At 38.5% G+C, this 24538-nt stretch overlaps 1 long non-coding RNA gene across 2 annotated transcripts; it reads left to right on the top strand.

The window, feature by feature from the left end:
- The first annotated feature begins 2903 nt into the window (after positions 1-2903).
- Positions 2904-18908, top strand: LOC149119424 (uncharacterized). Of its 2 annotated transcripts, none has more exons than XR_016228581.1 (3): positions 2904-3079; positions 17393-17475; positions 18431-18908. It is a non-coding gene; the product is annotated as an uncharacterized LOC149119424 (long non-coding RNA). The 2 variants fall into 2 exon arrangements; XR_016228582.1 differs by lacking the exon at positions 18431-18908 and adding an exon at positions 17569-17808.
- The last annotated feature ends 5630 nt before the right edge of the window (positions 18909-24538 follow it).

The following is a 24538-nucleotide window of genomic DNA, read 5'->3' as shown; positions in this document are numbered from 1 at the left end:
GTGGGTGGAGACACTGGGAGTCAGACAGGGCATGCACATATAGGGTTTGTAGACATGAAATGTAATAAAGTGGATGCAAATAAACCATTGCTTAGAGATAATTTATAGTCTTAGATGATTATGTTAGAATAAAACACTGAAAAGCAATCATTATAGCTTCCTTGTCAAGAATTTAAAAGAAAATTAGAAGAATATTGAATAAAGGAAAGAAAAAGTAAAAGTAGACATCTATCAAATACCATTAAAAATACCACACATAAAAAAGGATCCAATGATTTTTAAAGAAAAATGTTAATAAAGTTAATAAACCATTAATAAAGGCAATTAGGGAAACACAGGGAAAAGTAACACAAATAACCAATTTCAGTAATTAATATAGAATCATCCTTTTGTAGAGGTTATAGCCCTGGCCTGAAGCACTGGCATCCCATATGGGTGCCAGTTGGAGGCCTGGCTGCTCCTCTTCTCATCGATCTCTCTGCTATGGCCTGGGAAAGCAGTAGAAAATGGGAAATGACCCAAGTTCTTTGACCACTGCACCTGCATGGGAGACCCAGAAGAAGCTCCTGGCTCCTGGCTTCGGATCTGCACAGCTCTGGCCATTGTAGCCATCTGGAGAGTGAACCAGCAGATGGAAGGCTTCTCTCTCTCTCTCTCTCCCTCCCTCTCACTCTCTCTCTCTACTTCTCTCTTTAACTTTATCTTTCAAATAAATAAATCTCTAAAAAAATACACCATGTTTTGAAAATTGAATTTCCAAAACACAAGTGTAACATAAAACAATATAGGGTGATCACTGATGCCATAAACAAGAGTGTCAATTTGTTAAGTCAACAACAGGAGTCACTGTGCACTTACTCCTCATGTAGGATCTCTGTCCTTAATGTGCTGTACATTGAGATTTAATGCTATAACTAGTACTCAAACAGTATTTTTCACTTTATGTTTCTGTGTGGGAGCAAACTGTTGAAAGCGTTACTTAATACATGCTAAATTGATCTTTTGTATATAAAAATAATTGAAAATGAATCTTGATGTGAATGGAAGGGGAGAGGGAGCAAGAGGGGGAGGGTTGCGGGTAGGAGGGAAGTTATCGGGGGGGGGATCATTGTAATCCATAAGCTGTACTTTGGAAATTTATATTCATTAAATAAAAGTTTAAAAAAGCCATAAAACAGGAAAGCTCCTACGTAAGTTGAATCACATTTTGAAAATCCCAAACAACCAACCAAGAAAAAAGTCACACAGTAAAAATTTCAGGTCCAGATTTACAGAATGCTCCAGAGTTTTAAGGTAGAAAAAAACAGATCTACATTTCCCAGACCTACCCGAAGTAAAAATAAGCAGAGAACATTTTTAAATTTCTTTTGGAAAATCAATGTTTCTTTGATGATGAAGCAAGTGGACCAGGCTATGAAATAAAAAATAAGTTTTTTTTTTTTTTTTTTTTTTTTTTTTTTTTTTTTTTGACAGGCAGAGTGGACAGTGAGAGAGAGAGACAGAGAGAAAGGTCTTCCTTTGCCGTTGGTTCACCCTCCAATGGCCGCCGCGGCCGGCGCGCTGCGGCCGGCGCACCGCGCTGATCCGATGGCAGGAGCCAGGAGCCAGGTGCTTTTCCTGGTCTCCCATGGGGTGCAGGGCCCAAGCACCTGGGCCATCCTCCACTGCACTCCCTGGCCACAGCAGAGGGCTGGCCTGGAAGGGGGGCAACCGGGACAGAATCCGGCGCCCCGACCGGGACTAGAACCCGGTGTGCCGGCGCCGCTAGGCGGAGGATTAGCCTACTGAGCCGCGGCGCCGGCCAAAAAATAAGTTTTTTAAAAGCATCCATTCATAAACTGAGCTATAGGTATCCAAAGCAAAGTAATAATGTAATAAATTAAACCCCATAAGAAAACATCAATAGCAAGCAAGATATAATAAAAATGAAACAGTTGTTAAAGTTCTCAGACAATTCATCCAGGTAGGTAAAATTACAGGTAGAAAAACCACATCATGTAGGTTACATGTTGTAAAGCATTTAATAAGGTTCAGCATCTAGTAAAAAAATTAAAAACTGCTAGCAGAACATTGAAACAATAAAAGCTAGTGAGTTCATTACTGTGATCAAGATTGAAAGGAACTTACAAAAACAGTGCAACTAGTACAGGATCACTGGATTTTCCCCCTCCTGGGAGTAAACCTAGACCATGATACCTGTACTATCTGTCTTCAGCTTTCTATTGCAGGAGTAGTCAGGGAAATGAAACAGTAAAAAGAAGCTATAAGGTGCAAAAATCAACTTCTAAGTAACAAAATGTGACTATATTGGATGCTGCTTTAATACAGAGATGAACTATGAAGTCTAAAAACATACAAGGATAAATGAAATTACTGGAAAAATCAATATATAAATAATACATAAAATATATAAAATCCACTGGATTACTAAGTACAGCAAGGAATAGAAAATAATATTAAAGGACAATAGGCAGACTAGAAAAAAGTCTGCAAGAGGAATGGAAAAAAGGATGAAAGTATTCAATATATTTAAGTATTCTTAAAATTAAATTAAAAAATGAATGAAAAGAAAAATTAAAAGAAAAACAAAGGCTCAGAAGGCAATAAACAGCCTCTAAATTGTAACTGACCTGAATGAAGTAGGCTGCTGCAACCCCCAGGCAGGATCCTCTCAGGAACAGGGACCAGGGAGGCAGGAGGGGCCAGCAGGTGGCAGGACCAGGAGGTGAAAACCCCTCCTGCTGCTTGGCAGGTGATGTGAGGACTCTGTCAGAACTAACCCGGGACCGGCCCCTACTTTTCTCCCCTGTGACCCCTGAAGATACGCGTCTGCGCTGTGGAGGGTGCTGATTGGCTCCGTTCTGTATTACGTGTGCGTGCCCTCGGCTACCCAAACTGTCCAATCAGGGGCGCTTGCATAAACAATGCACAATCACGCGGGATCTTGACGCCACAGTAGTCTTCCGGTTTTGCGGTGGAGCGAGGTCCAGGAGGAGTTTTCACGGATGGGAACCTGAGAAGGTGAGGAGCGTCCGTTCGCTGTTTTCTGATCTTCCTTCACGCAGGACGCCTGGCAGAGGTGAGTGTGCGGGACAGGGAGTGCGCGGAGGGGTAGGGGGGAGTTGGCAGAAGTTGATGTTCTGCCTGGCAGGACTCGCAGGGCTCCGGAGGTTGTCCCCAGGCCTCATGTCCCTGCTGGCACCTCACTTCCTTCGCCCCCCGCTGCTCCACGGTGTAGGCCTGGACTGGCACCTGGGACTCCGGGCTTCCTGTCGCTTCCTCACAGACTTGTCAGCCCGGAGCCATCTCTGGGCAGCTGTGTGGCAGCAGTCGCCCATCTTCCCCGATTGTGCAGTGGGGGTGAGCGGTCCTTTGGGAGAACCCGTGCTGGGGGTGGGAGGGTGCATGCAGGCGAGCAGCTGTCCTCTATGGGGTCCTCGGTTCCCCTTCTCATCCCAGGGCTGACCCTACTCTGACTATGTCAGAGGCAGGGTCTCATTTCGCAAACTCTGACCTCTCAGCATAGCTCTTTCTGGGAGTCTGATATCAGTGTTATAGACTAGGCAAGTTAAAATCAAAGCTGTGTGGTTCAAGGCTTTTGGTCCAGGTTTTAGTGGGGCAGGGGGACACTGTGTTTGATACTTGAATGTCATTTTATCACGCACACATTCCCTTAACAGGCTGTCATCTGTGTTTGAACTTTCAAAATAGAAACTTCAGTTACATTTATGAGTGTTTTAAAAAAGATTTCTGTTCCATGATTACCTTCCCAGTCCCAAAGATAAAGTAAAACTTAGATTCCTAAGTTTTTTTTAATTTGTATTTTAACAAGGTAATTTTTCAAGATTATTTGAGTACAATTGACAAAATTGGTTTTTACTGAAGGCGTGCAACCTGATATTTTGATACATTACTGGAATTTCAAACGTATATGGAAAATTAAGATTATTTTTAAACCTATTTTCACAAAACATTTGGAGTCCCCATGTGCATATATATCATGAAATTATTAGGACAATCCAACTTTCATATCCATCAACTTACATCGTTCTTAAAAGAGTACTTAAGTTTTTAATAAGTTATATCTAATGCTGTATTCATCTCGTTATTGTGTTGTATATTATATCTCAAGGAGTTAATTTATCCCATAATTGTAAATGTGTATTGTTCCAGTAACATCTTTCCATTTCCTCCACTCTCAGGCTCATGGTAATCACCATTCTGTTCTGTCTTTCATTTGACTTTATTATATTCCACATATACATGAGATATGTGGTATTTATCATTCTCTGTGATATTCCAAATAGTGTAATGTCCACATCGGTACTTTTAGATCCAAATTGTGAAAAATGTCAGAATTTGCTTTTCTCCACATCTGATTCAGCATTTGACACTTTTGATTTTATTTTACTTTTTGATAATATCTTTTTAGCCTATGTGAGGTAGTAGGCATTATGGTCTTTATTAGCATTGCTGAGCCATTTTTCATATGATTGCTTGCATACGTTGATTGGAAAATCTCATCAAATACTTTGTCCATTTTTATTACACTATTTGCTTTTGCAATATGTATGTTCTTTATATTATTGCATTACTCTTACTATCATCTGCCAAGATTTTCTCCCATCTATTTCTTTTTTAATTTTTTCTGTTAGTATGCAGAATCTTTCTTCAGTTTTTAAAAATATTTATTTATTTGAAAGGAGAGTTACAGAGACAGAAGCAGAGAGACAGCAAGAGACATTTTCCATTTTCTGGTTCACTCCCCAGATGGCTGCAATGGCCAGAGCTGGGCTGATCTGTACCCACAAGTCAGGAGTTTCTTTTGGGTCTCCCATTTTTCTCTGCTATGCCACAGCTCTGGTGACATCTTCAGCTTTGTGTTAAACCTATAAATCTTTTATTTAAGATATAAAAACTTCATGCATTTTGTAAATACAAATTTAGGAGCATAGCGATCCTTTCCATCCTGGCCTCCCTCTCACCTGCACCCCCCACCCTTCTTCCTCTTCCCCCTCCTATTCCCAACCTTATTTTTTGCTAAGATTTATCTAAGATATATTTTCTATTAACTTTAAATGCAAAAGATTAACCCTACACTAAATAAAGAGTTAAACAAATAGCGTGAAAAAAAAAAAAAAAAAACACTGTTCCTCAATACTGGAGACAAGGGCTGTTCAACGTCATTACATCTCAAAGTGTCACTTGCATTTCTACAGATTACCTTTGAGGCATACCACAGATCAGGGAGTTCATTTAGTATTTGTCTTTCTGAGACTGACTTCCTTCACTAAATATAATATTTTCCAAATGAAAATGAAAGTATTCCATTTTCATTTTGTTTTTTTGCAATCCTACTTCCTTATTTTTGCTTTTGTCACCTATGCATTTTGTGTCATATCCAAATTATTGCTGATGCTAAAGCCAATGGATTTTCTCCCAGTATTTAAGGAGCTTTAAGTTCTGAGATCTTCTGTGTAAGCCTTCAATCCATTTGGATTGATTTTCAGGCATGGTGTAATATAATGATTCACTTTCAGATTCTGGCATGTGGATGGCCAATTTGCCCCTGCCTCCAATGCTGGCCCCCAAAATGTCCAATGAGTACACTCAGTGAACCCATTGTCACTTGATCAAGCACCCCTGATGCTGTGCCTGGAGCTGGACAGTGATAAGGTAGAAACTGGCAGAGTCCAGTTTTAGCATCACTTGCTATCTCATCTCCCAGGCCCATCCTGCTGTGCTCTGCTGCTCTGCCCTGTCTGTATTGGGATACCACAGAAGGGGAGAATTCAGGGAGAGGGACATGAGAAGAGTTTGGGATGATGGGGAGAAACAGACCGTGCAGTGATGGGGTTGGGCTCATGGGGCTGTGTTCTCTCTCTGCAAGCCAGAGATGTGGAGGTAATTCAGAACTTTCCAGGAGGGATGGACATTGTGTTACAACCTTGTTTAGAATGCACATGTCCCATATTGGGGTGTCTGGGCTAAAGTTACATCTTCCACTTCCAGCTTCCTGCTAATGTGTGTTCCTGGATGGGGGGGAGTGATAGTTGAGGTAGTGAATCCTTGCCACCCACCTAAGAGACCCAGGTTGAGTTCCTGGCTTCAGCTTGGTCTGGCATGGCCATAGCTTTATTGGGCATTTGTGAAGTGAACAAATAGATGAGGGTGTTCTCTCTTCCTCTCTGTCTCTGTGCAATCTCTTTTTCTTCCACAGTAATTAATTAATGAATTTGTAAAAACTGCATGGAATAATTGGTACCAAATCAGAGTTAAATTATAGGAGTAAATTCCTAGTGTTACATAGCATATTGGAGTAACTATAGTCCATAATCTTATATTTTATGAACAAATAGAATTGTGAATTGTGATTTTGAGAAGGGAATGTGTTGTTTACCCTGATTTGATCAATATGCATGGATTAAAAGCTCATACTGTATTCCATAGATATGTACAATTATTTTCAATAAAAAATTAAAAAACAACATTTTACTTAGTGTATAATGTTACAAGTTGTTGAAATATTTAAATTAGTATCACAATTAATGTGATCTTTGGAAGTAGTTTATTAATACAAATGTAATCTAGAACACATGGACTGATATTTTGTCATGTTAAGTGGAGCAATCAGGAGGCAGTATTTTATCTTAAATTAATGATTAATATTTTAAACTGTTTCATGTAAGAAAAAAATTAATTATTTCTTAAAGTGTATATGGAATTAATTAGAATTAGGGCAATATCAACAAGAAATGTGGAATTAAATGTTGGGTTAATTTTGATGCAGAAATTTCTTGAAACATATGTATAGTTCTTTCATACAAAATATTGTCCATGAATTTGAAGTCCTCTCATATTCATGCTTTCAAATATTTTTGAAATAAAATGAACATATTTTAATTTCATGTTCCACAAAATACTTGAAGCCCCCTCATATTTACTGGTTTTTAGTTTCTTCTGTGAAGCCCAAACTCATGAGCCTGTCTGTGCAGTCCTAACTGTCCCATGTTTTCAGTGTGTGTTCCATGCTTTGTACTACTTTGGGAGTCATATAATCATATGCACAGTATAAGATAAGCCCATTTTCATTAATTCCACAAATGTTTCATATTATTTACAGTACCTCTTCATGACTATTAGTCCCAGACAGGTCTTAATCCAAATTTTGTCTCCAGACATTGACCTTTTCTGGACTGACCCATAATTGGAATCATATAGTGTTACAGTATGTGTGGTTTTGCTTTTTATTTCTTTTCTCTCTTTTTTCCCTTTTTTGGGTTTCATTACTTTTGTAGTCTGTCATTTCATAATTATTTTTGATTTCTAAATAGTATAGCATTATAAAAGATATACTACATATTGTTGTTTTTCCACATCAGTATTTGGGTTGCTTTCACATTTGGGTTTCATGAATATTGCTGAAGTGAGTATTTGGGTGCATGCGGGCTTTGTATCTTTTAGTGATGTATCTTGGAAGGAAACTGCTGAGGCAATCAATAATCCCATGTAAAACATGCTGAGAAACTGCCAAATTATTTTTCCTAGTGGTCTCACAGTTTTATTGGAAGTTTGTTTACCTATAGTTGAATCAGTCATTTTATTGAATGTGAAGTTGGATTGTCCAGAGGCTTTGATTTGCATTTTCACAATGATTAACTTTAAGCATACATCTTTTGTAATATTAAAATGTGTTACTGAAATCACTGCTTCATTTTATTATGCTTTTTAATTATACTTTGTAATTTTAGTATAAAATCCATGGTCTTATTTTAATTTCATTAGTGCTATTTTCATTCTGTGATGCTACATTGAATGTTCTCATTGATTATATTTTCAGAATGTTCATTGCTACTAAACAGAAATATGATTGATACTTGAATCTTTTATATTTTGCAACATTACTGAATTTTACTTTGAGTGGGTCTATAGTGAATTCCTTAGGATATATTTTACATACAAGATTATGTGTTAGGCATTACAAGCCAAGTTTGCTCTTTTGTTTCTAATTTGGAGAGTTGAATTTTTTATTATGAGGTCTTTAGCAGAATCCTCTAATACACTGTTGAGTAGAACTTCTAAGAGTATTTGCGGTTTGTTTTCATCTTATAGGAGTTTACTGTAGATTTCCCATAGGTGCCCTTCTTGAAGTTCTCTTCAATTCCTAGTTTGTTTAGGGTTTTAATCATAAACTGCATTAGTCAAAATTTTTCCTCTATCATAATGAGGTTATCAAATTTTGATTTCCTTTTATTAGCATAAATTATTACATTAATTATTTATCTGTAACATTTTCTTTGTTTATATTTGAGAACTACATAGAGATAGAGCTCCTACCTTCTGGTTCACTCCCCAAATTTCTGCAGTAACCAGGTCTGGCATAGAACTGAGACCAGAGCCAGAAGCCAGAAACACAATCATGGCCTCCTATTTGGCTGGCAGGGAGCTAGTTGTACCATCACCACTGCCTCCTAGAGTCCAAATTGACAAGAAACTGGAGTCAGGAGTCAGAGCTAAACATTGAACTGTAATATGGAGTGAAGGTATCTTAGCCAGCATCTTAAATGATGGGCCAAATGCCCACACTTAACCTCTGTAGTCTGCTCCTTTGGTCTATCTGTTTTTGCAGTAATAATGCATTGTTTTGATGACTTTTGCTTTTGAATTAAGGGAATGTGAAACCTCTGATATTTATCATATTTTCAGTAATACTTTGTGTATTTGAATTGTTGACATTCCATGTGAATTTTCTGTATAGTTTTTTTTTTTTTTAAATTTCTGCTAAATGTAAGTATTGGAATGTTATAAAAATATGTTGAATTTATAGATCACTTCGGATCATATTGATTTCATTTTTAATGAAAGTTTTTTTCTTTTTAAAAAATTTTTTGAAAGACATAGTTACATACAGTGAGAGAGATCTTCCATCCACTAGTTCACTCCCCAAATAGCTGTAACAGCTGGGGTTGAAACAGGCCAAAGCCAGTAGCTTCTTCTGGGTCTCCCAAGTGGGTGGCATGAACCCAAGGACTTGGGCCATGCTACACTGATTTTCCCAGGTGCTTTAGCAGGGAGCTAAATCAAAAGTGGAGCAGCCGGTTTTGAACCAGTTCCCATAAGAATGTCAGCATCACAGGCAGCAGCTTTACCCACTATACCGCAAAGCCAGCCCCAATACTGATTTCTTACATATATTTTATAATCCACAAACACAGGATATATTTCCATTTACTTGGGCCATCTTTAATTCCTTTCAGTAATCCTTTATAGTTTTCAGTGTTTAGATATTTTATTTCATTGGTTAAATTTATTCCTAATTATTTTATTCCTTTTGATGCTATTGAAAATTCAGTTGTTCTTGTTATTTCCTTTATTATTGTTAATTTTTAGTTTATAAAAAGACAGCTACTTTTACTATGCTTATTTTGTACTATGAAACTTTGTTGTATTTGATTATATTAACAATTTTACTGGAGAATCTTTAATATCCTCTACATGAATGGTCATGCAAATGAGGCTGCAGAAAGGTTCTGTTGTTTGTCCTGCAAGAGTTAGAAATCTGTCTGCTGGGCCAGCGCCGCAGCTCACTAGGCTAATCCTCTGCCTTGCGGTGCCGGCACACCGGGTTCTAGTCCCGGTCGGGGTTCCGGATTCTGTCCCGGTTGCCCCTCTTCCAGGCCAGCTCTCTGCTGTGTCCAGGGAGTGCAGTGGAGGATGGCCCAAGTACTTGGGCCCTGCACCCCATGGGAGACCAGGATAAGCACCTGGCTCCTGCCTTTGGATCAGCACGGTGTGCCGGCTGCAGCGCGCCAGCCACAGCGGCCATTGGATGGTGAACCAACATCAAAAAGGAAGACCTTTCTCTCTGTCTCTCTCTCTCACTGTCCACTCTGCCTGTCAAAAAAAAAAAAAAAAAAAAGGAACGCGGGGTATCAGCGCCACTGGCGGAGGATTAGCCAACTGAGCCATGGCGCTGCCCCCCCTCCCCCCCCAAAAAAGAAATCTGTCTGCTGGACATTGGGCTAACACTGCTAACAAAATCCACAGAATCACCCAGGGCATCACACCACCTCTGCTTCATACATTCCCAGTTAGACACTACAGCTTCTTAAGGGATATCTTATACCCCATAATGTGTATTGTGTGCTTCTAGCAGCAGTCTATAAGCATGACTGATCCTAAGGGATTATTTGAGACTCAGGTCCTCTAAACTGCATAAACAAGAGTTTTGGGAGCTGTGAAATAGTGATTCTGAGAGCACCAGGTGACTGCTGCCTGCACTTCAGGTTCTTACTGTTCCAGCCTAGCACATAAGTGATGGCCACATCTACTATCAGTTAGGAAGAGGAAGATTGCTGCCCGTACTAAGGAACTCCATACCAAGGTATGACCTTTGATAGAGATGGAAATACAAAGCCTGTTCAAAGACCCAAGACAAAGACTCAGTGAGAAAGACACACCTGGTGCACATATGTTCCTGACAGGAAGTGATCTGTAACTCAACAGACAGGGACTGGAGAGCTGATAGCCATCCTGAAATGATGCCAAGATCATCTCGAAAGCACAGTTGATGGTGTCCTAGGTGCAGAATGCTTGTTTGGAGACTGACAAATTGCATATTGCAGCATAAATTTTCTTACATCAAATGATGGTACACAATTGAGAAAAGAGCTGCTGAGGCATTTAGGTGTTTTTCATAGAGTTTATCTGACTGCATTCCCATGGGACAGGAAGAAGACCAGAGTAGTCCCATTCTGCCACATTTGGGCTCAGCAGTTTATTAAAACTTTAATCAGTGTTATTCATGTTAAAGGCACTAAGACAGATATTCTATCCACTGATTCTCTCATCAAATGTTCACAATAGTTGGGACTGAGCCAGCCTGAAGTGAAGATCCCAGAACTCAGTCTGGGTGGCAGAGACCCAAGTTGTTGAGCTATCACTTGCTGCCTTCTAGAGTGTATTTTAGCAAGAAGCTTGATTGGTAGTAGTGTGGGGTCGCAAACCTATGTGCTCAGATGCAGGATGTGGGCCTCTAAAGATCTATCTTAAGTGTAGTTCCCAAATGCTGATTCATCTACTATTCTATGAGAACTCCCAGTGGAGGCCAAACCCACTCTCCTGGCTCTGATGATCACAGCCCCTAAAGTTCCCAGGCACAACCATCCAAGGAGTCTTCACAGCATCAGACTCCTGCTGTGCTACCTATCCAGTGTACCACCAGGTGCTGTTCTCCCTGACTTCTCTCCATCCATTATCCACAGGCTAGCACCCAATCTGGCCATCCACAACAAAGTCAGAATGCTCTCTACTGATGTGGTGGTGAGAGGGACTTCTAAGATGACTCATTTCAAGTAAATCTCATGGCTTCCTCTAGTCCTTCCTTGACATCCAGGTGGCCCATCTACGCAGATAGCCACCAGTAGCTAGCCCCTGGCACACTAGGCCTGGAACCCCACAGGCACCCCTCTGGATGACAGTCACCTGTTTACTGGCTCATGGCATAGATAATCATAGCCTTATTGGGAACTGAATCATAGGCCATTTGGTCTTCAACTCAGCCTAGCCCTGCTGGGTCATTAAGAAAAAGGCTAGCCCTTAGGATACTCTTATGGTCATCATTCTTAAGGCCATGGTTTACATTTCTGGTGTTGTTCTTTCCCACCTCTCATTTACCATTTCTGATCCTTGGCATGGATGGAATTTATGATAGTCTAACATCATTCTCCAGTATCTGGCTTTGTTATGTTTCAACTGATGAATTAAATCTGGATATGTTGGGTTCACTATCTCTGCCTCCTGCTTTATTTAGTTTTTAAGGGTAGCATGTAAGCAGATAATACTTTTTAAGAACATAAATCCAGTACCATCATCCCAACTTTCAAAATTGATAGCTGAATATTATCTAATACCCATTGCTTCTGATTGTCACATAGATTTTGACTTATTTATGGCTGGAAGAATGGCTAGAGGATTTCACTTGGACTTACTCTTACACTATAGGCCATGAAACCAATTCTTCCCATTACTCCGTATTTCCCTTCCAATTCTACAGCTTGAGACCAGTGAAATTAGCTATGCTGGGCTTGGGGAACCAGTAGACTCTTTGAAAACTAACCTTGGACTAGAACACTGTTTTCTACCAGTGCCCCATGCACAGCTACTCCAAAATAGGACTGTGATTCTGCTTTATACTTAGGATATACAGGTCAAAAATATTAAGGCATTTATCTCCCCTCACTGTGCAACTACCCACATAAATGTGACAGATTGTTTTAGTTAGAGACTGCAAGAATGTTAACATATATGCTTGATGTGATGTTACACATATCTGGGAACTTGTCATCTTGAGATTTGTATTTGAAAACTGGCTTATGTACAGGAACAACAGAAATTTGACTGATGGAACATGTGCTCTCACTTGTCTTATGAACTGATCTTAAAGTGTTTAGATTGCATCAGTTGAGCACTGCCCTTTTTATCTGAGAAGTCATGTTGTTTCTATGGATGCATGCTATAATAAGCATTTCCATAGCTCTCTTGATCAAGTACCCTTGGCTGCTATTTCATTCTTATTCAAAGTGAACACAGCTTGCTTCAATAGTTAAGTACTTCCACCAAGTCCCTATTATTATTGTTTTGGAATCTTAGCATTCAAATTGCTGAGTTCCCAGTGTTTATGACATTTCCCACCATCAGGAGTGACCTAGAGAGAAGATTCACCTCTGTGGTACTCAGCAATGACAGTGCCCTTCTCACCAACACACATTTTATAAGTTTCATAAATGGATTGTCTTTGGGCCTCTTGTAGAAAAATAGTCATTTTATAAGCTTTTCAATTTTAAATATACTTCTGTATTAATTTAATAACTGAAGCATAATTACTGTGAGATTTCGATTGTTTCTCTGTCACAGCAATTCAGGTATTTTTACCTCACTTAACATGGATTATTTTTATTCAATTTCAGATGTCATGCTAGCATTACCATCACCATTTGGAATTCTTGATAGTAAAATCCTTTGTTTTCAATGAGTGCTCTCACTTTGAGAAATGCCCCTTTTCTAATTTTGTCCTGTACCCTCAGGACCCAACCCCATACATATTCTCCTACTCCTGATAGAACATATTGGCTATGCCCTGCAACTATTTCTTTTGAGGTAGATCTATTTTTCTCTCTTAAAAAAACTATACTTCTGTATCTGGGTTCATGAGGATGAAAAAGTTATTTGGTCCTTCAAAGTACTTGTAGGATTAGTAGATGTAGTAAAACCCCCAAGTGAAATCTATTTGTAGGTAGCAGACTCCTTTCTTTCACTAAGGCATATGTGATATGATTATATTACCTTCACATAAGTTCATGAAACCAGGATGACCACAATCAGTAATTTTAGAAAATCCACTGTCTGGGGACTAGTTTAGCAAGACAAAAGAGAGTATAGTTAGTTCTACTAGGCAAAGACCATTTTCCTCATGAGTAAGCAACATAACCAGTTAATTCCCCTAATGTTATGGTATCATCAAAATTATGTAAGTATATTATATGGCTTCACTGGAGTACTGTCATAATTTAATCTTTTTAAAAGTAAGCTTTCTTGCATTTCTCCCCAAATCTACATGTTTGATGAATATTATCAACATTAAAATGATAGTTGTATTAAAATGTTTTTATTGACACAGTTAACAATTATAGGTTAATCAGACATGGAAACTAACTTTATGGATGAATATTATAACTGTAGCTAGCTGAATCGTCTTCTAGGACAAACATATAAACCCAACAATTAAAGGTTGATATACAGTTTTGGCCTTGTTGAATATTATAATCTATATAAAGTATTTTATGTCCTAGAAGATGAAATATAAATAACACAGCTAAAGTACTTAACAGAAATTACATTGAAAGTCAACAGTCATTGTCGTAGGTGTCTATCTTAATTTCATGGTTGTTGGTTAAGCCTTATAATTCTAGAAATTCATCTGATTCAGAAATGAAGAAATCCTGTACGTGATATGCTAAGCTGTTTATATAGTCTGCCATATTTGTACTAATACTGTAACCTGTACTGAGAAACCTCTGCTCTAAACTTTTTAACTTTTTCCCCGGAAGACTTAATATTTGATAGCAAGAGCTTTCTGTATAAAGCAGAAATGATCTTAGAATGATAAAACTGGCTGTAGTCAACATATTGTAATTATAAACATCAGAATGGAGAACTCAGTGCTTTGTTGAGGAATAATAAATCATCAAGCTATGGTGTAATTCAGTGATTCCCTGGGGGGAGAGAATATTTTGGGTACTGACAGATTTTCAAAGCTTTCAATTAATAACATAAAATGTATTATAAATAAACTCTAGGCTGGCGCTGCAGCTCACTAGGCTAATCCTCCACCTTGCAGCGCCAGCACACCGGGTTCTAGTCCCGGCCGGGGTTCTGGATTCTGTCCTGGTTGCCCCTCTTCCAGGCCAGCTCTCTGCTGTGGCCAGGGAGTGCAGTGGAGGATGGCCCAAGTGCTTGGGCCCTGCACCCCATGGGAGACCAGGAGAAGCACCTGGCTCCTGCCATTGGATCAGCGCAGTGCGCCGGCCGCAGCGCGCTGGCCACAGCGGCCATTGGAGGGTGAACCAACGGCAAAGGAAGACCTTTCTCTGTCTCTCACTGTCCACTCTGCCTGTCAAAAAAAAAAAATAAGTAAACTCAATAGACAAGACAATCAGTTTTAAATCTTATAACCATGTCACAAAGTGGGAAAATTATCTTCTTACATTAGTAAGCACTAAATCACTAGAATATTCGTATCATGTGGGATACATTTATGAGTAGTAAACCATTTTTGTTTTAAAATATAAATTTATTTTATGAGAAATTATTATTAAATTTTGAATAAGCAGTTTAGAGGTAAAATATAAAATGTGTATGTGGGGGCTGGCATTGTGTAGTAGTAGTGGGTAAAGTCATTGCCTGTAATACCAACATTGCATATGGGTGCCCTTTGGAGTCCAGATACTTCACTCCTGATCCAACTCCCTGCTACTGTGCCTGGAAAAGCTGCAGGTTATGGCACAAGTTCTTGGGCTTCTACACCCATGTGTGGGACTCAGAACAATTGCCTGACTTTGGACCGGCCCAACTTTAGCCCTTGTGGCCATTTGGGAAGTGAACCAGTGAGTGAAAGTTCTGTGTGTGTGTGTGTGTGGATAACTGCCTTTCAAATAAATAAATAAATCTTTTGAAATGCATTTATGTACAGTATATATATATAAATGTTTCAAAAATCAGTGGTGTTATTTGAACAGTAATAATTGAAGTTCTCTGTTTTAAAATAAATATTAATAGAAGTAAATTCATTGTTTTTTTTTTATGATGTCCTTGGGTGTTCTCTTTGTAATACTTTATGGGTCTTGGACATACTAGTGGGTATGTTGAAGTTTATCTTGGTATCGTTTAAAATTGTGATGGCAAGAAGAGTTTCCACTGTTTTTGTCAGAACACATCATATCAAATAGCCTATAGTCATGAAATTCTCAGTTCAAACCTTGCAGAGACAAAAAAACTGAGATCATTTCAAGGAGGGTCCCTCTTTTTCTGGTTTGTATCAACTCTGTAAATCTAAATACTGTTTGCTATGTGCCCTGGATTGTAGAAGGAAAACAAGCAACAAAGCTTTAGCTGCTGAGAATAAATTTTGTTTCAACATTATTCTAAAGACTGTAGTTGATTGAAAGAACTCAAAGAAACAAAAATGGGGCCTTATTCCTCAATGTCCTTGATATTTTTAATTCTGAAGTCAATTGAATCCAAAACATCTGGCCTCACATCCATATTGTTCACTTTGATAGTGCTGAACAAAATAGCCCTTTAAAAATCATAGAGTCAGTTGAATTTCAGAACATCTACAGGTTCCATAATGGCAGATTTGGGCCAGCATTGAAATATGAGTGATCAGGAATCTGGTTCTTTTGTTCTGCTGAGAGCACATCCAAAATTTCCCCAGAGGCTGGTGCCATGGCTCAACAGGCTAATCCTCCATCTTGTGACGCCGGCACACTGGGTTCTAGTTCTGGTTGGGGCTCTGGATTCTGTCCTGGTTGCCCCTCTTCCAGGCCAGCTCTTTGCTGTGGCCAGGGAGTGCAGTGGAGGGTGGCCCAGGTGTTTGGGCCCTGCACCCAGGAGACCAGGAGAAGCACCTGGCTCCTGCCTTCGGATCAGCACAGTGTGCCAGCCACGGTGGCCATTGGAGGGTGAACCAATGGCAAAGGAAGACCTTTCTCTGTCTCTCTCTCACTGTCCACTCTGCCTGTCAAAAAAAAAAAAAAAAGAAGCCAAAATTTCCCCAGAGCAGATGGCCTATGTGAACCTGATCCATGAAGGCTTCAATGTAATTCTATTTAGGTCTCTGTGTAAGATAATGATCATGAACCCAAGGCCCTGATCACCATGAATCTGACCCAAATCCAAAAGCAAAACACAGAGCTAATTATCACTGGCTCATTTTAAAGGACTTACAATTCTGCATACGCTTGGTGCCCAGTGGCCCAGTTATAATTGGCTTTGTAGTTGAATTAAGCTTGGCTTTAAGTTATACAGTGGATAGTGTCTGTTTTCTCCCTGAAGACAAAAGCTGATATCCAGCAGAGTGTTGGCCTGGATACAGTCACCCTAAACCATAGAAGATGACAGTGTTAAGTCACATGTGAGAAATGAGGAAGCTTTCTCAGTAAGGTGGTAACAGTACCTATTGATAGATCTTAGCAGTAAAAGTTCCTGTATGGGGCCAGTGCTGTGGTGTAGTAGGCAAAGCCTTTGCCTGCAGGACTGGCATCCCATAAAGGCACCTATTCATGCCCAAGCTGTTCCTCTTCTGATCTAGCTCTCTGCTTATTGCCTGGTAAAGCAGTGAAAGATGGCTCAAGTGCTTAGGCACCTGCACCCATATGGGAAACCTAGAAAAAGGATACTGGCTCCTGGTTTCAGATCAGCTGAGCTCCAGCCTTTGTGGCCCATTTTGAGAGTGAACCAGCAAACAGAGGACCGTCTGCCTTTCTCTCTCTCCGTCTGTAATTCTACCTATCAAAGAAATAAATAAAATCTTTTTTAAAAAGTTCATGTGTCTGTCTGGTACTTTATATATGCATTTAAAGTTCAAGTGGAAATTTATCTTAATTTAATGTGTTATTTTTCTCATATAGGATTGTTGAAAGAATAAATAGACTAAGTGTGTAGAACGACAATATATATGTGCTAGTAGAATATATGGTAATAAATTAACCCCTTCATTTTTTACATGGAAACCTTTGATCAAAGACTAGAACATTTTCTTCTGATTCTAACTGTAGGACTCTACTTTAGGGTTTCTCACTCCCAGGCCATATTGGTTTTCCTATTTCACTAGATGGTGGAGAACCCCTCCTGTGGTGGGAAAATACAACATTAGGAACAAGCAACATGCAAGAACCATCTAACACAGATGTTCAGGTATTTTGGTTCTTCTAGCTTTGATTTGGATGACCTTTGGAAATGGAGGTGACTGTTAGGATAATAGTGGCTTTTGTAACCTTTTTTTTTTAGGTTTTGATGTTGGTGTATGCTTATTGAAGGTAGTTGTTCCTTAGGTTTGAACATTTACATTAATTAGAATTTGATGACAATTTTACCCATTTACTTTCCTTCCCCTTTATCTATATCGCCCCATATTTTTCACATGTAATTCCTCTGTTGCAACCAAATGTTACATTTTCCTACTTGTTTGATGATGTATCTGCTATTCTTTTACTGGATCATTTAAATTCTAGCTTGGGGTTGGCAAACTATGGTATGTATGTTAGATCTGACTGGCATCTATTTTATAAATAAAGTTTTATTGGAATAGAGCTATGTACACCTATTTATGTATTGCTTGGGGCTGTTTTTGGTTGATTCTAGTTTGTAATGGCAGATGTGAGAAAATACAGAAATAGAGACAGATGGGCCCACAGGACTAAAATATATACTATCTGGGCTGTATAGAAAAATTTGCTGACCCCTGTTCTAATTTTTCAATCTATTTATACTTTTGAGCACATGAGTTGGGATGTATCATCCATTCATTGCACTGGAAACTGACAAGAAATAGATGTGTTTCAATTGGGTTAAAATTTTGCAGGAAACAAATTTTGCAGGATAACCATCCAGGTCATGGAGCTGAAATAGGTATTTAGTTAAAACACATGAATTTCATGAATTTGACTTTTTTGTGGGTCAAAATAATTTGAATTATGTAATTCCTTAAGGTTCAACCCAGTAATACTCCTAACATAATTTTTCTAGTCTCCCTCCTGCCATGAGAACCTGCTGTCAGTAGTAGGGACTCACTGGTCTGGAAAGCCCATTGCTTACTGTGCAAGCATTTCCTCCTACAGTTTTTTTTTTTTTAATTTCCATCTCTCTTCAGGTGGTCGCAAATAATTTTTGCACTTCTGTTAAGCCCATGTTGACATATACATGGTCATCCTAGTTCTTGAACGGAACTCTAAATATCAAGTCAGTATCTGCACCTGGGGAGGAAGAAGTGGATTCAGTGTCCAGGTATCCCTAACAATATCCATTCTGCTGGTTTCCTTGACCTTGATAAGATCCCACTGGTAGGACCACTTCATGGGCAATGTACTTAGCATTCAACAGCATTCATGCTGTTGTAACAATCAGGCTAAGTAAAATAGTTTACCCAGAGCCAATAAATTTCAAAAGTCAAGTTCACTTTACAGTGAATACACTTAATTCTTTTCATCAACCAATAGTCCAATTTAATCACTATAAAGATTGAAGTTTCACTTGACCATGGTGGCAGAACTTTGATCAAATCCACATGACTTTGAGTTCCCAAATATAGAAAGCAACTTTGCAAAGATTGTAAATACAAAATGTTTTAACACAGATTTCTGTGGTGGTGTTTTTTTTTAATCAGTATAGGGAATACTTTCTATTAGATTTAAGGTCAAAGAAACAAGTAAGAGACTGTCCATGATGTAGGAGAAAGAACACTGAGTTTGCGAGTTTCGTTTCCTGGGTTCAAGACCCAACTCCACCATTTAAAAGCTGTGCTAACTCAGACATACTTCTTAATCTATAGATTGGAGATTACTCAAGTGCAACTTGAGTTGACATATGCAGTCTGAGGTCCCTACAATTTTAGAAGTGCAAGGCATTCAATAATATTATTCTCATATATTTAATTGCAGAGTACAAATAGCTGATCACAGTGAGAGCTATTAATTATTATATTAGTATTTCATAGTGGTTAAGTAATTAGCCACTAGATCACCAAAGATCTTGAAGATACACAGAAATAAAATCTCTCTGCTGACAATACGAATTGGTGTGGTATTCCTCAATCAGTCCTAATTTATGCCTGTAATTCCAACCTAATTACTATCAGTTATCTCTTTCATTCTTAAAATAGTTGCAGTGAAAATGATAAATTATGTGGCCACTTTAAGTAAAATGCAAGTAGAACCTGATGTTCAAAAAAAAATTATGATTAAAATCCTTTATTAGTACATACTGTTGATTTTATGTGTACTAGAAAATAAATTGTCCTGCCATTATTATCACTTTACAGTTGCACAAAAGATTATTGAAAATGTTATTAGCCTAAGGTCAAGAGTCTGTGGGTCATAACAGGATATAGAGTTATTCTCCCAATATTGAGATATTGTTTTAGTCATTAGGCTACTTTTACTTGCCAAGTGTAATAGGGTCACTGTATTTTTTAGTCAAACTCACAGATGTTTCTTCTTTTTCCTCTTTGTTATTTGTTGCCTCTGGGATGAATAACTCTAGAAGAAACAGCCTGCTTTTGTTGCTTCCCTGAATTGGAAAGACTAACTCGAAATGAAATTGGCTGGTTTTACTCAAAATTTTATTAATTATATTTAAGATTAATGTGTTGAGGGTCCTTGCTGTATATTCATATAAGAATTCTGAATATCCAGGTTTCTGAGGAATCTCCAGACTGACTTCCATAGTGGCTTAAACAGTTTGCATTCCCACCAACAGTGGGTTAGTGTCCCTTTTTCCCCACATCCTCTGCAGCATCTATTGTTGGTAGATTTCTGAATGTGAGCCAATTTGACCAAGGTGAGGTGAAACCTCATTGTGGTTTTGATTTGCATTTCCCTGATTGCTAGAGATCTTGAACATTTTTTCATGTGCCTGTTGGCCATTTGGATTTTCTCTTTTGAAAAATGTCTATTGAGGTCCTTGGCCCATCTCTTAAGTGGGTTGTTGGTTTTGATCTTGTGGAGTTTCTTGATCTCTTTGTAGATTCTGGTTATTAACCCTTTATCTGTTGCATAGTTTGCAAATATATTTTCCCATTCTGTTGGGTGCCTCTTCACTTTCCTGACTGTTTCTTTTGCAGTACAGAAACTTCTCAATTTGAGGCAATCCCAGATGTTAATTTTGGCTTTGACTGCCTGTGCTTCTTGGGTGTTTTCCAAGAAGTCATTGCCGGTACCTATGTCTTGCAGGGTTTCTCCAATGCTCTCTAATAATTTGATGGTGCCAGGACATAGATTTAAGTCTTTAATCCATGTTGAGTGGATTTTTGTGTAAGATGAAAAATAGGGGACTTGCTTTGTGATTCTGCACGTGGAAATCCAATTTTCCCAGCACCATTTATTGAATAGACTGTCCTTCCCCCAGGGATTGCTTTTGGATCCTTGATCAAATATGAGTTGGCTGTAGATGTTTGGATTGATTTCTGGTGTTTCTATTCTGTTCCATTGGTCTATCCATCTGTTTCTGTACCAGTACCATGCTGTTTTGATTACAACTGCCCTGTAGTATGTCCCGAAATCTGGTATTGTGATGCCTCCAGCTTTGTTTTTGTTGTACAAGATTGCTTTAGCTATTCGAGGTCTCCTGTGTCTCCATATGAATTTCAGCACCAATTTTTCCAGATCTGAGAAGAAGGTCTTCGGTATCTTGATTGGTATTGCATTGAATCTATAAATTGCTTTTGGGAGAATGGACATTTTGATGAGATTGATTCTTCCAATCTGTGAGCATGGAAGATTTTTCCATTTCTTGGTATCCTCTTCTATTTCTTTTTTTAAGGTTTTGTAATTTTCATCATAGAGATCCTTAACGTCCTTGGTTAAGTTTATTCCAAGGTATTTGATAGTTTTTGTAGCTATTGTGAATGGGATTGATCTTAGAAGTTCTTCCTCAGCCATAGCATTGTCTGTGTATACAAAGCCTATTTATTTTTGTGCATTGATTTTATACCCTACTAATTTGCCAAACTCTTCTATGAGTTCCAATTGTCTCTTAGTAGAGTTCTTTGGGTCCCCTAAGTAAAGAATCATATCATTTGCAAAGTGGGATATTTTGAGTTCTTCCTTCCCAATTTGTATCCCCTTAATTTCTTTTTCTTGCCTAATAGCTCTGGCTAGAACTTCCAGAACTATATTGAATAGCAGTGACCCTACCATTCAACCCAGCCATCCCACTCCTTGGAACTTACCCAAAGGAAATGAAATTGGCAAACAAAAAGCTGTCTGCACATTAATGTTTATTGCAGCTCAATTCACAATAGCTAAGACCTGGGACCAACCCAAATGCCCATCAACAGTAGACTGGATAAAGAAATTATGGGAATGTACTCTATAGAATTCTATACAGCAGTCAAAAAAAAAAAAAAAAAACAAAAAACGAAACCCAGTCATTTGCAACAAGGTGGAGGAATTTGTAATACTTTATCCATTTTAGTATTTTTTTTTGTTCTTGTACCATTGGTTGAACTCTGTAATTCACACACAATTATTCTTAGGTGCTTAAATTTTAACTGAAAAGTGATCCCTGTAAGGAATCTGGAAAACATTATGCTGAGTTAAATAAGCCAGTCCCAAAAGGACAAATACCATATGTTCTCCCTGATCGGTGACAACTGACTGAGCACCAAAAAGGAAACCTGTTAAAGTGAAATGAACACTATGAGAAATGGTGACTTGATCAGCCCTTGCCCTGACTGTTGATGAACAACTTAATGTTATTCCTCTTAGTATTTTTTTGTTTATTTGTTCTACTTAATACTTTTGGTTGAATACTGTAATCAATACACAGTTATTCTCAAGTGTTGAAACTCAACTGAAAAGTGATTGCCGTTAAATATAAGATTAGGAGTAAGAGAGGGAAGAGATGTGCAATTCAGGACATGCTCAAGCTGACTTACCTACATGAAAGTTCTCCGCGAGTGAGATCCCAGTGAAAAGAACTGGTCATCAAAGCAGGAGGTACCTTTCACTGAACGGAGGAGAGAAGTTCCACTTTGAATACAACCTTGTCTACATATGATCAGAGTTGGTGAACTCAAAAGGCTTCCATAGCCTTGGAAACTCATGACAAGAGCCTAAGGTGATTACTGATGCCATAAACAAGAGTATCAATTTGTTAAGTCAACAACAGGAGTCACTGTGCACTTACTCCTCATGTAGGATCTCTGTCCTTAATGTGCTGTACAATGTGATTTAATGCTATAACTAGTACTCAAACAGTATTTTTCACTTTGTGTTTCTATGTGGGTGCAAACTGTTGAAATCTTTAGTTAATGTACGCTAAACTGATCTTCTGTATATAAAGAGAATTGAAAATGAATCTTGATGTGAATGGAAGGGGGGAGGGAGTCGGAAAGGGGAGGGTTGCAGGTGGGAGGGAAGTTATGGGAGTGGGAAGCCATTGTAATCTATAAGCTGTACTTTGGAAATTCATATTCATTAAATAAAAGTTAAAAAAAAGATGGAGGAATTTGGAAAACATCATGCTGAGTGAATTAAGCCAGTCGCAAAGAGACAAATATCATATGTTTTCCCTGATCAGCGACAACTAACTGAGCAGCAAAGGGGTAATTTGTTGAAGTGTAATAGACACTATGAGAAACAGTGACTTGATCAGCTCTTGTCCTGACAGTTCATGTACAGTGTAATACTTTATCCATTTTAGTATTTTTTTTTTTTTGTTCTTGTACCATTGGTTGAACTCTGTAATTCACACACAATTATTCTTAGGTGCTTAAATTTTAACTGAAAAATGATCCCTGTTAGGAATTTGTAAAACATTATGCTGAGTGAAATAAGCCAATCCCAAAGGGACAAATACCATATGCTCTCCCTGATAGGTGACAACTAACTGAGCACCAAAAAGGAAACCTGTTAAAGTGAAATGAACATTATGAGAAGCGGTGACTTGATCAAGCCTCGCCCTGACTGTTGATGAACAACTTAATGGTATCCCTCTTAGTATTTTTTTGTTTGTTCTACTTAATACTTTTGGTTGAATACTGTAATCAATACACAATTCTTCTTAAGTGCTGAAACATAACTGAAAAGTGATCGCTGTTAAATATAAGAGTGGGAATAAGAGAGGGAAAAGATGTGGAATTCAGGACATGCTCAAGCTGACTTACCTCAACGGAAGAGTTACAAACATACCAGGGGATTGCAATTCAATCCCATCAAGGTGACATGTACCAATGCCATCTCACTAGTCCTGGTGATCAATTTCTGTTCACAATTGATCATAATGATAGGACTAAGAGCCAAAGGGATCACATAAACAAGAATAGTGTCTGCAAATACTAGCTGATAGAATCAAAAAGGGAGAGAATGATCCAACATGGGAAGTGAGATACACAGCAGACCCATAGAATGGCAGATGTCCTAAACAGCACTCTGGCCTCATAATCAGCCCTTAAGGCATTTGGATCTGGCTGAAAAGCCCATGAGAGTATTTCAGGCATGGAAAGCCAAGACACTCTGGGGAAAAAAAAAAAAAAAAAACTAAATGAAAGATCTCCACGAGTGAGATCCCAGTGGAAAGAACAGGTCGTCAAAGAAGAAGGTGCCTTTTTCTGAAGGGAGGAGAGAACTTCCACTTTGACCATGGCTTTCTAAATATCAGAGTCGGTGATCTCAGGGGGCTTCCATAGCCTTGGCAGACAAGAGCCTAGGTTGATTACTGATGCCATAAACAAGAGTGTCAATTTGTTAAGTCAACAACAGGAGTCACTGTGCACTTACTCCTCATGTAGGATCTTTGTCCTTAGTGTGCTGTATATTGTGATTTAATTCTATAACTAGTACTCAAACAGTATTTTTCACTTTATGTTTCTGTGTGGGAGCAAACTGTTGAAATCTTTACTTAATGTATGCTAAACTGATCTTCTGTATATAAAGAGAATTGAAAATGAATCTTGATGTGAATGGAAGGGGAGAGGGAGTGGGAAAGGGGAGGGTTGCATGTGGGATGGACGTTATGGGGGAGAAGCCTTTGTAATCTATAAGCTGTACTTTGGAAATTTATATTCATTAAATAAAAGTTAAAAAAAATAGCCAGGTATGATGTAATTGGGTTCATACATTTAATATAGTGACATCTTCCTGTTGAACTGATCTGTTAATCATTACATACTGCCCGTCTTTGCCTCTTTTAACAATTTTTGCGTTAAAGTCTGTTTTGTCTGATATTAGGATGGCTTGACCCGCTCTTTTTGTTTTCTGTT

Source organism: Oryctolagus cuniculus, chromosome Y (genome assembly GCF_051225735.1).
Source record: "Oryctolagus cuniculus isolate XC-2025 breed Fujian yellow rabbit chromosome Y, ASM5122573v1, whole genome shotgun sequence".
NCBI lineage: Eukaryota > Metazoa > Chordata > Mammalia > Lagomorpha > Leporidae > Oryctolagus > Oryctolagus cuniculus.
This window is presented reverse-complemented; position numbering and strand designations above follow the sequence as displayed.